General features: G+C 57.1%; 1 long non-coding RNA gene across 1 annotated transcript; it reads left to right on the top strand.

Annotated features, from left to right (window-relative positions):
- The first annotated feature begins 6,572 nt into the window (after positions 1–6,572).
- On the top strand, positions 6,573–11,791 carry LOC118004145. The gene is made up of 2 exons (XR_004677497.1): positions 6,573–6,862; positions 10,964–11,791. It is a non-coding gene; the product is annotated as an uncharacterized LOC118004145 (long non-coding RNA).
- Positions 11,792–15,593: the final 3,802 nt, after the last annotated feature.

Here is a 15,593-nt window from a genome sequence, read left to right as displayed (position 1 = left end):
GGGAGGGGCAGGCAGCCCCCATTCCATTCAGCCCCTGAGGCTAGCGGCTGACTCTTCCTCCCCATCCGAACCCCTCATTTCCTGTCCCGTGCTACCCTGCCTCTTCCCCTCAGCCAAAACTCCGCTCTGACCTGCAGCGCGCACTAGATTTCTGGAGCAGGCCTCCCTGGGCCCCACTTGGTATGTCTGTGTCCCCCCCACCCCCGATCTCAGGCGCTCTGCCCTCCTGATGGGCCATCCTGGGCCAGCTCCCCTGGGAAGACGCACTGTGAGCTCACAGGCTGGGTTCAGGGGGGCCGGGATCCCTGCCACCTCCACACTCAGGTGTCCCTCTGCTCCCCTCAGAAGCCCAGGCCCAGCTGCCGCCTCCCACGTGAGAAGAGGAATCAGGCCACTGTCCAATGCTGCCAAACTGGGCTCTCTGTTCCCATTTGGAGGCCATTTGCATCAGAACACACAGGGAATACAAAAAGGTGTGTAGAAGATTTCACCCCTGAGTCCCAAGGCCCTGTACTTCCCACAGCTCAGTTGGCTGAAGGGACAGGGTGAATGGCTTCTTTCTAGTGTGGCTGCCCTCACAGCCTGAGATTGCAAGTAGCCAGTGCTTGGCCTTCAAAATTACTGAGTTGGAAAGGAGGCTGGACTTCAGAGTGACACAGACCTGGGTTCTAATGGTTCTAACTTACTCTGTCACCCTGAGTTAGATTCTGTATTCGCAGAGGGGGTCCTGCACAGGTCATGTGTCCTTCTGAGGATGTCACACCTGGAGGCACATGATGTTCATCTGTCCATCACTGGTGAGGGAATATCAACCTGTTCAGGTTTCTCCACAGGGCAGAGACGAACTTTCCCCCCAACCCCCGCCCGCCATGTCTCATCCTGGTGTATTTTCTTCGGAAAGTCCGGTGGTGAAGGGGTTTTCCATCTTGGCTGGGCCAGGACACATAATAGAGATGCTGCTGGTGAACTGGCAAGTTCTGAGAAAATTCTGCAGGTGACTGAGGTAGGTGGTGATGCAAAGCTACTGGAGAGTGCTCTCTTTGCATTTCCATAGGCAGGTGTCCCGCAAAGGCAGGTACTTGGCAAATGTTTGCATGGCCGTGGTCCTACGGTGGATGGCTTCTGTCCAGCGAGACTCCCACTTCCCAGTCACAGCGGCCCTTTGGAGGGCTGCGACCAGGCTCTGAAGTGGATCTCAAGGGCCTGGGACTGCCACCTCCCAGGAGCCCCAGGACCCCTGCCCTCTGCTTTCCCCTCTGGGATCCCGTGGAAGCCAGAGCTGTTCTCCACTCTCCTCCCAGGGCCTCCCCCAGCTGCTGCTCCCGCTGCCACTTCTGTGGGGTGAGGCTCCCCACTGCACTCCAGCCCTGGTGAACTTTCTCAGAGGTGAGCCCAAGCCTCCTTTTTTTTTTTTTAAGATTTTATTTATTTATTAGAGAGAGTGAGATCTGGAGAGATCACACAGAGAGAGGGAGAAGCAGACTCCCTGTGGAGCAGGGAGCCCGATGCGGGGCTCCGTCCCAGGACCCTGGCATCATGACCTGAGCCGAAGGCAGACACTTAACTGACTGAGCCCCCAGGCGCCGGAGCCCAAGGCTCCTTAAGGGCAGGGGAGCCTCCTCATGGCTATATTGACACCTAGTAAGTCCTTAGTAGAGGCTGACTTTTTAATGCCCCAAAGTTGTCCTCAAATATGTCCTGGTTATAGTCCCCTGGGCCCAATCAGAGCTCACAGGAGACAACGTGACTGAACTGCAAGCAACTCTCTTCTACAGAATTTCTGGTCCGTTTAGAGCGTTTATCCCACCCTGTCCTGAGGCTGGGCTACCTTTTTCTTGCCTTTCTTCTAAAGAGAGTTAATACCAGTTTACGTGAAGGATGGACCATCAATCCTAGTCTCAAATCCTAGTCTCCGTTTCTCCCAATAGAGATACTAGAAAGCCTTCCCAAATTCCCTGATGGACAAGCTAATTGGGCCCCCTCTTTCCCTGATTTTTGGGGGCGCTTGGGTGGCTCAGTCAGTTAAGCAACTGACTCTTGATTTCGGCTCAGATCATGATCTCAGGGTGGTGGGTCAGAGCCCTGCATCCGGCTCCAAGCTGGGTGCAGCAACCTCTTGGGATTCTCTCTCTCCCTTTCCCTCTGCAGCCCCCCCCCCTCAAATACATAAAATCTTTTAAAAATAACGTTTGTAGTTTTTTTTTCATCGCAAAGTAATACACACCCAGTGTGGAAAATGGAGACAAAGGAGGTATGCCGAGAGAATACAATACCGCTATAATCCCACCCTCCAGGGACAATGGACCGGGGTTCTCAGGCCTACTTTCGGCTGAAGGAGGGACATGCCCGCCCCCGTCAGGGACGATCCCCCTTATCCAGACCTCCCCGGCAGGTCCTGAAGCGGCGCAGACCCAGGGGCAGTGAGCTGTTGACGCCTTTGGGGCAATGAGCCTGTGGCCTGGCGCACGGCGAGGCAGAGCCGGGGACGCGGGCCGCTGGCCTGGGCGACGCCGCTGGGGGCCGCCAGGTGGCAGGCGTGCGCCGCGGCCACGCTCCCGGCCGCCCGGGCCGCCCCGCCGGCCCTCGTCCCGCCCGCGGCAGGGTCGGTCCTGTCGGGGCGGGTGGGAGCGCCCGCGGGTCGCGGCCGTGTCCGCCAAGGGCTGAGGAAACCCACGGACGCCGAGCCTACCGGAGCCGCCCCACTGTGTCTTCAACAGCCCAAAAAGGTGGCGTCCCCCCCCCCCAACTTTACAGATGAAGAAGACGGGGTTGAGACAGGGAACTGCCCAAGGGCAGGCAGTGACGGATGGGGGACAAAACCCAGGTGTCCCGACTCCGAGGCTCCCCCAGCCCCTCGGCATGTACCACACGCCTGCAGTGCAGGCCTGCCTGGAAGCCCATGAGGGGAGAAGGTGGCGGAGCCCCCTTCCTTCTCGGGCCCTGAGGTTTCCTTTTGGGGGCCTGGGGAGTGCCCTGCTGGGTAGCTTGAGGCATTCTGGTCATGACTCACCCCTCCCCGCCGCCCCCAGCACGCACAGAGCCCGGGCCCTGTTCCTGTAAGAGCCTAGGAAGGGGTGGCCCTCTCCCCTCCGTGTCCTCTGTGGACAGGCTTGGCTGGGGGCCGGCGGCGGGAATGAGAGTGGGTGACGAGGGAGGGGGAGCAGCCAACAAGCAGGGGCCTGTTTCCTGCCTGGTCTGACCCTGGCTGTCCCTGCGGAGGCCCCGGCAAACGGAGCGAGGTCATCCGGGGCGAAATTCCAGCCCGAGCCCTGAGCAGTAACTTCAGTTTTCCTGATAAGGCTCAAGAAGGGACACCGAGTGGTCTCCCCACACCCCCCACCCTGTCAGCACCTCCACTCCCGTGAAGCCTCCGCTGCAGACAGTCGGCCTCGGAAAGAGACAAAGATAGACCCTTGGGCAGATAAGGAGAGAGACAGCGGGGGATAGACAGGGCAAGGAACACAGAGGAAGGGACGGGGAAGGACCCCGCAGTGCCGAGGCCGTGGGTCTGGAGCCCCAGAGATCGGAAACGCTCCCGGGGTTGTGCTTGCTACGGTTGCGCCTGGGAGATGGAGAGAGATGCGATCATGGCTGAAAACAGAAGGGGCTTGGGGTGTGGGGTGTGGGAGGAAAACGGGTTGGGCTGGCAGCTTGGTGCCTCTCCGCCTGGCTCCTAACGCGCGCAGACCTGGGACTGGCAGGTGAGGGGGACGGAGGAGTCCGCATGAGGCACAGTCTCCTAGACTCCAGGAGGCCAGGGGGGAGAGGTTGAGATGCGGGCCCTATGCCAGGGGAGGGGCAGACGCAGCTGGGCCCCGATCGCTTACTGGAGGCCGCTGACTTGGGACTTTGTCCCCTGCACACTCTGTGCAGAATATTCGCACCCAGCACTGGCTGTTTGGCTTGGCAAGTGAGCAAGGTGTAAAGTCGCAGCTGGCCTGTGGGCACCCAGTCACCGAATGCAGCCGAGTTAGTCACCACCGCTTCCCCCCCCACCCTGGGGACAAGGGCTCGTGCTGGCACACACAGTCCTCTCCCCGCAGGTACGGTACAGACGCCGTGTGCGGGTGAGTCATAGCTGCCTCCTCGGGGAGCGCCTGCCTGCACGCACATGCTCGCAGGTGCCCGCAGACGCCGCTGACACCTGATCCTGAGTCACGGACACCGTGGAACCCTGGGGAGGGCACGGAGAGTATGTTCTGCCATCCCTCTTTCAACACAGATTGCCATAGATATTCGCACGCATACACGTGCCCACCATACATCCTGCCTGCCCCGTCCTACGAGGGGGTCAGCAACTACATGGGGAATGAATAAATGAGGGACCGAATGAATGAATAAGTACGTGAAAATGTGAGTGACACTCACACCGCTTGGATAGGTAAAATTGTTGGGGCAGCGCTGCAGGGTGGGTCCCTAGTCTATGTCTGTAGGGAGTTGTCTTGCTCCAAATATAGCCTCCATGGGTGGCAGGGAGCCAGGGCTGCCTCCCAAACTGTGACTTCACTGGGCCTGAGGCCCAGCCTCCGAGGAGTTGGAGAAAACAGAGAAGAGGCCCCAGCTTTCTGCAGCCCGGGCTGAGCTGTGACACTGGAGTTGGTGTACCACTTGCTCAGGGCCTCGAGCTATAGGGCAGAGGGCTCTGTAGATGGGCCCAGAAAGGACTGGTTCTGGGCTGGGCCCCTGGGAACTGGCTGTCCTGAACTTCTGGGGCCAGATGTGCAGGAGGCCCAGCCGCACCTGAGAGCTGGCCCACCTGGGGGTTGCCAAGCCAAGGCCCATTAGATGGTCCCCCATCTGGGCAAGCCTGCTCCCAGGGCTGCTCCCCTGTCTTCTCAAAGCTTCCTTTCCCTAGCCACTCTCCTTCTGCCCTATTTCATCATCTGGAATATTGGATTATTACCCCAACCGGTCTTCCTGCTTTAGATTTCCTCCTCTAATCCATCTTCTTCACAACTGCCAGTGTTCCATTTCTAAAATACAGATCTGATTATATAACTTTGCTGCTCAAAATTCTTCCATAGCTCCCCACTGTTTAGCTGGTGTTCAAGACCCTTCATGATCTGGCCCCACTCTACCATGTGTGTTTTGAGGGGCTGACGTGTAGAGGGACAGTTGTTGGTTCTGACAGGTGGGTGGGTGGACCCCGGGCAGGCAGGCGCTCTTGCGGATGAAGGGCCTGGTGGGCTGTTTGACTTGCAGACAGATGACTAGATGTCTAGATGGTTGGGAGGCTTGATGGAGGGTGGAGATGTGGAGGGTGGGTGGAAGGATAGTGCTTGAGTCAAGACTATTTTGGTTGCAAGGAACAGACACCTGTATCATCAGGGAAGAGGCGGGAGACAGTTGAGGATAAAACCGGCTGCAGACCTCACCAACATACAAGCCTCCTGCAGGTTGGACCTGGCAGGTCAGGAAGGGCACCCTTCTCTCCATCCTTTGTGGATCTCTCAGTCTGTCCTTCCCATCCTCCCTCAGCTGGTTGGGCGCCCTCCCCTGTGCCCAGCGGCCATCCTCTCAGCTACTCTTGCTCCGCCCACAAGTTTTTATTAGTGCTTATTTATGTGCATGTTTGTGCCTCGACGACGCTTCCATGTGCTGAGAGGCAGACTGCGAACAGGAAGTTACAGCCCTCACAAAGCCTGCTTTCTGAGACGGGGACAGGCCGGCAGCTGAGCGTGAGACGCGATGCTGTGGACACCGCAGAGCGGGCGATGAGCGCGGGGGGCCAAGCCAGGGCTGGGGGCTGTCACGCACATGCGCACATGCCGCGGAGCGTCTCTGGGCAGAGAGCGGAGGGAAGTGAGGGGTGAGCTCAGCCAAGTCTGCGGGAGGAGTGTCCTAGGAAGAGGGCAGCACAGGTGTGGTGGTGGCGGCTGGTGCAGATGAGCAAGGGGCCCATGGCCGGAGAAGAGGCCGGACGGGCGCAGAGGGAGGGGTTGCCACAGGTTTTGTAAGCTGTTGTAAGGTCCAGTCCAAGGAAGAGGGAATGGCACCGGGGGCGGGGGGGCTGGACAGAGGATGCCCTGAGCTTTCATTTCTAGGGGCCCCCTAGCCACTGTTGGGTGGAGGAGACCGCTGAGGACGCTCCTGCACAAGCCCAGGTGAGAGGTGGGCCAGGCTGGCGGTGGCGAAGGTGACAAGTGGACAGCTTGAGGGTGTACTTTGAAGTTGGGTCAGCTGTGAGTGTGAGAGCAGGGAACATTCCGTCGAGGACGACTCAGCCTGGGGCCAGGGCAAGTGTAAGGAGTTCCCGTTTCCGAGGAAGAGAAGCAAGGCTGCTGCTGCGGCGGGCAGGGAGTGCTGGGAGAGGAGGTGCACCTGTCACACGGTCAGGGCGCCTCTGCGTGCTCGGGTGGGGGCGTCCGGAGGCAGCCGGGGCTCGCGAAGCGCCTTCGGCCTGAGTTGCGACGACGATGAGGCGGCACTCCGCGCCAGCCGTCCAGCGAAGGGGCAGAGAAAAGACGGGGTCCGGGGCGGTTGGGGGCAACAGGCAGCACGGGCGCCCTGGGCGGAGTGGCCGAGAGGCTGGAGGGAAACCACGAGACACTGGGTGAGAGCGTGTCTGAAGCCAGGGCGGGTGCTGGCAGGAGCCGCGGAGAGCTCGGGAACGGCGAGGCTCCCGCTCACCACCGGTGTCTCCGTGCCCCGCCGGGTGACGTGCCCCGCTCAGCTCCGCTGCGCACAGGGAGGGCCGGGGTGCGACGTGGCCATCCAGCTCCGCCCTTCGGCACCGGCGCCTGCCCGTGTCTCCGGGAGCGGGGGCTTAGCGCGGGGACGCGGGGACGAGGGCGCTGCTCGCGGCGGCGCTGGCTCCCGGCTCTTTCCAGGCAGAGGCGAACGGCGGGCTTCGTACAAACCCGTGAGTGGAAAGCTCAGTGCGACAGGAGCTTGCCGTCGTTCGGGATGGAACCTGGCGCTGCACGCGACCCGACTTCTCAGGGAAACCCACACCCCGACGAGAAGCGTGTGTGTGACTGTCTACGTCCGTCATCCCCAGTACGGACGACCCGTTCGGAGCCGAGTTTTATGCCGGGCTCCCCGAGCTTTAAGACGCGCGTGCGTGCGTGTGCGTGTGCGTGTGCGTGCGTGCGCGGGGCGGGGGCGGCGGGGGGCCCGGGCAGCGTGGCCGGGGGCTGGCGGCGGGGAGAGGACAGCGCCCCGCGGCGGCCGCGCTCGCCCGTCCCTCTAGCTCGGCCCCTTGGGCGCGGAGTCGCCTTCGCAAGGCCCCGGCGGGCTCCAGGCCACCTTTCTGGGGGTCGTCCCTGCTTTCGCGGTATAATCAACGCCTCGGGGGCAGGGCCCTCGGCGGCTACGTGTAAACACGCTCGCGTCTCGCTCGCCCTAAACGCGAACAAGCCAGGTCCTGTCTGACTCCACAGCCCCCCTGCCGCTGCACAGGGCAGCTCTCCCCACGCCGCTCTGCTGCGCACCTCTCACGGCCTCCCAGCCCACTGCAGCCTGCCTAATCGGCCCCTCACTCCCCTAGAGCGCGCGCCCTGAAGTCGTCAGTGACCCAGGACCCTCCTCTTCCTAGTCGTCCAGCAGCTTCCAGCACTGGCCCCTTGAACCGCCCTTCTCCGTTCCTTGCGGGCGCAGCATTCTTGGGTGGTTCTCGGCCGCTCCTCACCGCTCCCTCCGGGTCCACCCCGCACAGGCCACTCAGCATTAGTGTCCTTGGGCGCAGGCTGGCTCTCTTCTCTGAACTCCCGCCTGTGGCACCCCTGTCCGCCTCTCAGCTTGGGTTACCATCTACTTTCCTGCCTCCCTAGTGTGCATTTCCAGCTCATTCCTCTCTCTATCCAAATGCTCACTAGGACATCTGAAAGGCACCTTAGCCTCTTTGATCCAAGGCAAACTTGGGGCCCTTTCTCCTCCGCGACAGGGCTGCTCAGCCCCTGGTGCTCCCTGTCTCCCCAAGAGGCTTTGCAACTCAAGAAACTAAGGGGCCTCGGACACCTCTCCCTGCAGCCTCCATGGCCAGGCTAACACTGCCCGCCCCTCCTTCTTCCTGTTGCCTCCATAGCTCTGGGCTCTGCCCAGTTCTTCACATCTTCACTGCCCCTTCCTAATCCTAACCACGGCCACTCATCTGCTGGACCACAACAGCCCCTAACGTGGTCTCTCCACATCCCTTCCCACTTGCTTCCCTCTAAGCCATTTTCCATGTTGTAGGCCCTCTGCACATGGGCTCTGCCTGAAGCCTCAGACATGGGGACACCAGTCTCCTAGACAGAGTAGGGCCTGCTGAGGGTCACGGCAGGGCTGGAGTTCCCAGGGCAGGAAGGCTAACCCTCATGCAGGCTGGAGGTTAGACACAGAGCTCACCCAGGCCTCCTTGGGAATGGAGAGGAGGCTCTGAAATTTGCAGTATCGGGTTTCAGAAAACACGGGGTCAGGGTCAGCAGAGCAGCTGGTAGTGGGGAAGGCCAGGCCCAGCTAATTTCCTGTCAGAATGGCCCAGAGGCCCCAGACCCTCTCTGGGCTGGCCACAGGGGAGGAGATGCCGGGAATGGCTCACATTCCTCTGGCTGGGGCTGCACTGAACCTCGAACCTCGGGGGACCTGCGGGGAGTGAGGAGGTGGATCTCCGAGGCCAGAGTCGGGGGCTCTCTGCAGGGACCAGGCATCTGGTGTCCAACCCTTCAGCTGGGATGGGGCCAGAGACTGTAGAGCAGACACAGAAAGAGCGTCACAGCTGCTGAAGCTTTGGGGTAAATGAGCCCAGCCTCATATTTCGGATGAGGAAACAGGCTCAGACAGGACCAGCTCTCACCAGGATCACATGAACGTCCCTATTCTAAGCCCTGAACTCTTATTTCTTCGGGCCAGGCGTGCGTTTCCTGGAAGGCCCAGCTTTGCTGAGCTGTATGACAGTGGGGGACGAGCTGGGCTAGGCCTGTGCTCTTCTTGGCAGGGAGGCAGGAACCCTCGCTTCCAGACAGGGATATATGCTTCTCAGGTGGTCTGTGGGGTGTGTGGCCCGTGTGGAGAGAATGTAAGGGTGCTGAGTCAGCTATGGGCCCCTCTGTCCTCTCCTGGAGGCCCTAGCTCATTCCACCCGCAGAGGAAACTTGATGTCCTGGTCAAGTCCCCAGGAGGGTGACGTCATGGCAGTGTGCTCCTGGCCTTGGATGGCCCTCTAAGTGGCCTGGCCTGGCTGGGTGAGAGGTGGCAGTCACGGGTCCCCGCTAATCTCCTTTCTCTGGTGCCAAGACTGGCCTGGTTGAAGGATGATGGCTGGGGAGGGTGAGAGCGGGACATAGTCGCTCAGGCCTGGGTTCAAGCCCGTCTCCATCAGACACTACCGTCCGACCTGGGCATCTGACCTCTCTCTCCAAAGCGGGGAGCCCTCAGCTGCAGAGCAGAGTGGCTACTCGATTTCTCTCCATCAAGTCGCACCGTGTGTCTGTGACTTGGGCAGGGGGCCGCGTGCCTGATGCTGTGGGACACTAGCTCTCCCAGAGCCTGGCAGTGCTGCGCCCCCACCCCCCCAGCAGGGCCCCTGTGGAAGTGTGCGGCCTGCCCGTGGGGCCAGGGCCCGGGCTTCTGCTGTCTGCCTGGCCGTCTTTCCTCCACTGGACTCGGAGGCTGTGGCCGTTTTCAGGTCTCTCGGGCACTAACCTGACAGTCCTGTCCCTCTCCCCTCTCTGCCCACTGTCCCCAGCAGGTTGGCCCCTCTACACATGCCACCTCGGGTATGTCTCTCCAGCCCCGCTGCCTGCCTTCTCAGATCTGAACAACCACAACAGCCGCTGGCTGCACCCGCCTTCCCAGTCCCCCTGCGCATCTTCACCAGGCAGAGCTTTCTAAACACATGTCCCGTCCTGGCTTAACTGCCTTTCCTTGCCCTCCTCCCTTCCCCTTTGCCCAGCTAGCTCCTTCTTGTCCTAAGACTTAGCCTCCACGTCATGTATTCAGGTGTTAACCTGAAAATGAAGAGCCACAACAAGAGGCAAACGAGTGTGTATTTGGGACCCAAGAATTGCAGTGTGGGGGGCACAGACTCTGGCTGTAACCAGAGAAGTGTCCTGCCTTCGGACGAGAGCAAGGGGCTTCACCAGAGAGAGGAAGGGGGGGATTCTGTGATTCAGTGCTGCCAGGCCGCACTGCTGTGGGGTGCACACCGATTGACTATTGGGTTAACAAACGGAACTATTCCTGGTATGCTTTAGTGACCTGCTCCATCTAACCAAAGCCCACAGCCAACAGCTTTATGGCCAGGAGGCCTGCTGTCCTGTTGACTCTGTGGACGATTGCAAACAACAGGCACGTTGCCCGGGTCAAACACGGGCAGGTGAGGCGGATTCTCGCGACCCTGTTTTCAAACGACTCCAGTCACGTCAGTTTTTCACACTGGAAGGTCTTCTCTGATGCCCCGGGGCTGGGCTAGGGTCTCCTCCCATTTTTCTGCCAGCCCCTAGCTGTCCCCACCTGCACAGCTGACCTTGCAGGTGTGCGTAATGGCTTCTTTGACTTGGGGTCCAAAGTAGTCTCGGAACAGGCACTCACACAGCAAGTACCAATAAATGTACTGACTGAATGAATAATGGGACCCTCTGTGGTTTTGGGTGACTGCCCCGTTCATGGTAGGCTCCATCCCACAGAGGGAGGTTTTGGGGAAACGCGAGCCCGGTCAGGCTTGCCCTGGAACCTCGCCTACTGAAGCCCCCACAGTGAAATGACCTCCAGCTGCCTCCCACTGGTGAGGCCTCTAGTGATGGGGTCACAGCAGGGACCCCCAACCCCACCTGCCAAACTCAGCTGCTCCTAGGAAATGTGGATGTTGAGAGAGGTCGCCAGAAACAGGTGGACTGTAGGTGACAGGTGGGCCTGTGTCACTAGGGTGGGCACGTGTGTGAGCAGGCATGCCCTCGTCTGTTGTCTGTGGTGACATGGCTAAGCGCACCAAGAAGGGCAGGATTGCTGCTAAATGTGGGATCTGTTGTGGTGCCTCCCTCAGGAAAATGGTGAGGAAAACTGAAATAAGCCAGCATGCCAAGTACACCTGTTCCTCCTGTGGCAAAACCAAGACAAAGAGACGAGCTGCGGGGATCTGGCGTCGGTTCGTGCCTGAAAACCTAAGACAGGTGGTGCCTGGACCCACAGAACCATTCCTGCCATCACAGTAAAGTCCGCCATCTGAAGACCGAGGAGTTGAAAGACCAGTAGAAGCTCCACCATTTGAAACATCGCTAGCCTGTAATAAATGTGTTAACTTATGTAACAAAATAAAAAACCCAGATTTATTATCTTACGGTTCTGAAGGTCTGAAGTCCAAATGGGTCTCACTGGGCAAACCTCCAGGTGTTTGCAGGGCTGCATTCCTTCTGGAGGCTTTGAGGGAGGATGTTTTCTTGCCTTTTCCAGCTTCCAGAGGCTGCCCACATTCCTTGGCCCCTTCCATCTTCAAAGCCTGCAGTGACTGGCCATGTCTCTTGTGTTGCGTCTCTCTGCCACTCACTTCCGCCTCCTTCCTCCACTTATAAGGACATTTGTGATGACGCTGGGTGCGTCAGGAAGATCTCTTGAGGTCAGCTGATTCCCGCAGACTTAATTTCATCTGCAACCTTAATTCTCCTTTGCCGCATCAGGTAGCATGTTCACAAATTCTGGGGATGTGGCCGTGATGTGTTCGGGGGTGGTGGGCATTATTCTGCACACCACAGACGGTCTGTCTCTTTCTGACTCTTTGGGCATGTCTGTCTCTTACTCATCCAGAGACTCCTCGGGACCCAGCCTGTACTAGGTGTTTGTTACGTATTTGAATAAATCTGATTCAATCAAATGATATATTGAGAATTCATTTGTGCTGGGTACTTTCATACATATCATCACAACTTCTATTCCCATTTTATAGGTGAGGAATATAAGGCTAGAGAAGTTAGGCCAAAAAAGCTAGTACGTGACAGAGCTGGGAGCTTCTGTATATACTGCCATCAGGTGGGAAATGCAGACACCTTTGTTCCTTTGGGTCTAGAGCTCCAATGGAGAGAAACCCCTAGAACCTGGGTGCTGGCTGTGAAAATGCACCTCTCAGATTTCAGACTGGCCCCTGTGGCTGCGCTCTGATATCCTCAGGGTTTGCGCTGAGGCCCACAGGCTGCTCTCGGCCAATGACTAAGGTGGGTTCCTTCTTGGGAGATACAAGGTTTCTCTGACAGACGGTCTTGGCACAAGGGCTCCCCGTTCGCCTTGCTCCTTTTAGATCCGAACTGCAGCCTCAGACTCTTCCATTCCACCTTCCATCCTTCTGTCTCTTGCTCACAGGGGTCAAACCTACATCCCAACCTGCCGCCAAACTGTGCCCTGCTCATCTTCCCTCATGCGTGTTCCCCCCCGTAAGTCTTTTGAACATAGCGAGTCCTATCTTTGTAGAAGGACCAGGACCACCATAAGTGGTCCGAGGAAACAGTGGCAAGATGGGGATTTGGGACTGTCTCAGAGGGGATGGGGAAGAGGATGCCATCCTGGTTGATGGGGCCCCAGATAGTCCCTAGAGCAAGGTAGTGGCTCAAATGCTGAAGAGTTCACTGGTGAGGACCCCGGGAAACTTCCTAGGGGAGGGGAATGTTATGGTAGGTGTGATCATCCAGGCATTTAAAAAATAAGGCGGGGCGGGGGGGAGGTGGAACCATGCCCCCCAAATTGGCTGGTTACCGTGAGCGCAGGCTGATGGTCTGCAGAGGGACCACTGGCCACGGACAAGCAGTTGCTGGGCAAGTGTGCCAGCCTGCAAGCCTCCATGGAAGCTGACAAAGAAGCGCTTATCTCTGGCAGTGGAGGACAGACATAGCTGAGTGACAGGCTGAAGATAAGAGTTGCACAGATAAGTATGAATGCTCAGCCAAGGTAGTTATGTGAAGGTCAGGCCCTGGTGGGGAAAGTCTGGAACCCTGCAATGCGAGATAAAGACATCAGGATGGAGGCCCCGGAGGATGCGGGTGCTGCAGCCTTCCTGACCCTCTAGGCTTACAGAGTTGGCCCCCCCTCCTCCTAAGAGCCAGCACCTCTGCTATGCTCATGGATGCCACAGAGGCCTCACCCCTGCCGGGCAACAGGTACCTTCTCGGGAGTGGCCCCCACTTTCTCCCCTGCTAGCCAAGGACCGTAATTAGGGGGTTGAATTCCAGAATAATCCAGCTGGAGACATACTGGGCCTGCTAGTGAAGGAAAGAGAGTATACATGAAAGAATAGTAACTACCACAGACAGACACTGGCAGGAGCTAGAGGAATGCTCCTGGAATTGGATTTTGGGAACGCTTGATTAAGGGGGCTGGAATGTAAGACTGGATAAGCAAGAATTCATGGATTTGGGGGCACTTTCTTGAGACACAGATTTAATACCCTGGATGGAACACGAGGCGATAGGGCAGATTCTGCTGGGGGTGGCTCTTAGAAGTCTGGAAAAAGCAGTGGCCAGCACTCAGTGAAATGGAAATACCCGAGTTTTCCTGGCAGATGGTAAAGAAGAAATAAGAGAAGCTGGCAGAAGTGGGTGGGCTGGAATGGATATATTATGTAAGGCCAGTAATGGCGGAGGGGTAGGCAAAGGGGTTCAACGCACAGAAAGTTGTGGAGAAGGCACATGGAGCATGGTGTCCCTACGGGCAAACCGGCAGCCAGTAAGGCTCTGCTTAATAACTACAATGAAAAAAGCAGACAGGAATGGAGGTGCAGGGGGCAGGCACAATGGAAAGCCTTGGTCCCCTGCTCAGTTCCCAGGCCTGAGCCAATTTGCAGATCTGGAACCCATAGTCTAAAGAGGGACCAGGGGTCTAGGAGGAAGGACCTTGCAAAAGTGCAGCAAGTATGTACGGTGATTCCTGAAGTTTTCTCCCAGAGAAAACTGTTTATTTGGGTGACTATTCACTAGAGAAAAGGGACTAGTAGACACCGGAGTTTTAGCTGACATGAACACCTGAGACTCAAAGCATCGTCATGGGCCCTTTTCCAGAATGGGGCCCCTGGAGGTCAGGGAAGAGGGGAGTCACGGCTAAGGTCTGGCTGGGTCCGAAGCTGCCACCAGTCCTTTGTACCTGAGTGCTTAGTCAGAACTCACGTGCTCTGACAGGGGCAGTGACCCCCACATCAGGTCACTGGCTTACGTCGTGGGAGCAATCATAGTAGAGAAAGCCAAGTGCAAGCTTCTGAAACTGCTTTCTCCCGGCTCCCTTGCCTTGCCCCAAATAGTAAATAAGAAAATCTCATACCAGGGGATATGGCAGAAAGTAATGCCACCATTAACAACTTCAAGGATGAAGGGGTGGTGGTCCCTACTGTTTCTCCATTGAAGTCACCCACCTGACCTCTGCGTGAATCCGACGCATCCTGGACGAGGACTAGCTGGACTGCTCTGGCTGCGCCAAGGAGGAGCCGCGCTCGCTGATGCTGTGCCAGACACGGGATCACTGCTAGAGCTGATTAGTAAGGCCCTCGGTATGTGGTCTGCAGTCATTTGGTCGATGTGCTCTTTTCCATTCCAATTAGAAAAGGGGATCAGAAACAGTTCATAATCACATGGGATAGACAATAATACTCATTTACAGTTTTGCCTCAGGGTTGTGTAAACTGCCTTGCCCTCTGTCTTAATGGCATCTCAAGAGATCAGGGCCATGTGGATATCCCACAGAACATCACACTGATCCATTACATCAATGAGCCCGTGCTGATCAGGCAGGATGAGTAAGAGGTGTCCTATCCTGGAGGCCATGGCACAGTCACACACACTGCAGAGTGTAGCATAGAAAACCGATGAAGATTTAAGGACCTGCCCCTTTAGTGAAGTTTTTAAGGGGTTCAGTGGCCAGGGAAAGAAAGTGAAAGTAAAGAGTAAGAGAAATTGCTGTATCTTGTATCTCTTGCCGCCGTGAGGAAAGCACAGTGTCTTTGGGCTCAGGGACAACACAGTATTCTGGGTGAGGTGTAGAGCTGCCGGCTGCAGGTAGGTCCCACAGCAGAGGCTCTGCAACAGGGCCAGGCTACCGTGCCTGGAAGCTGGAGGTGTTGGGAGTGTTGGCAATGGGGACGGGGAAAGATGTAGTATAGAGCTCATGGCAAGTCCCAGTGGGAGAATCCCGAAGCAGGCCCCTGGGAGGCCATGGCAGGGCCGCGCTATCAGCAACAGCGAATTACACACCTTCTGAGAAACAGTTTCTAGCATGTTACCAGGCTCTGGTAGAGACAGAACACTTGACCACCGTACACCAAAAGGGACATCTGAAACTGTCCATTATGATTTGGGTTCTGTTGGATGCTTCACATACTAAAAACGGATGGGCCTGGCAGCAGTCCATAAGATGGAAATACTACCTCTGGGATTGAGCCTGAGTGGGGCTAAGGGAGATGAGTAAACTGCATGAGGATATAGCATTAATAATTTTTTAGATTGATTACATGTTGAAATAATATTTTTGATATACTGGGTTAAGTAAAATATATAAAAAATAAGATGAAATGTTATTAAAATCAATTCCATCTATTTCTTTTTACTTTAAAAAAGATACATTATATGGCTTGCATTTGTATCTATTTGACAGTGCTGCTGGAAGCCCTCTCTCTTCATCAATACTGACTTATTCTTTGCTTAATT

The sequence above is a fragment of the Mirounga leonina genome, unplaced genomic scaffold, assembly GCF_011800145.1.
Source record: "Mirounga leonina isolate KUSES-001 unplaced genomic scaffold, KU_Mleo_1.0 Mir_92, whole genome shotgun sequence".
Classification (NCBI taxonomy): domain Eukaryota; kingdom Metazoa; phylum Chordata; class Mammalia; order Carnivora; family Phocidae; genus Mirounga; species Mirounga leonina.
Note: the sequence above shows the minus strand (reverse complement) of the source record. Positions and strands in the feature narration are given on the sequence as shown.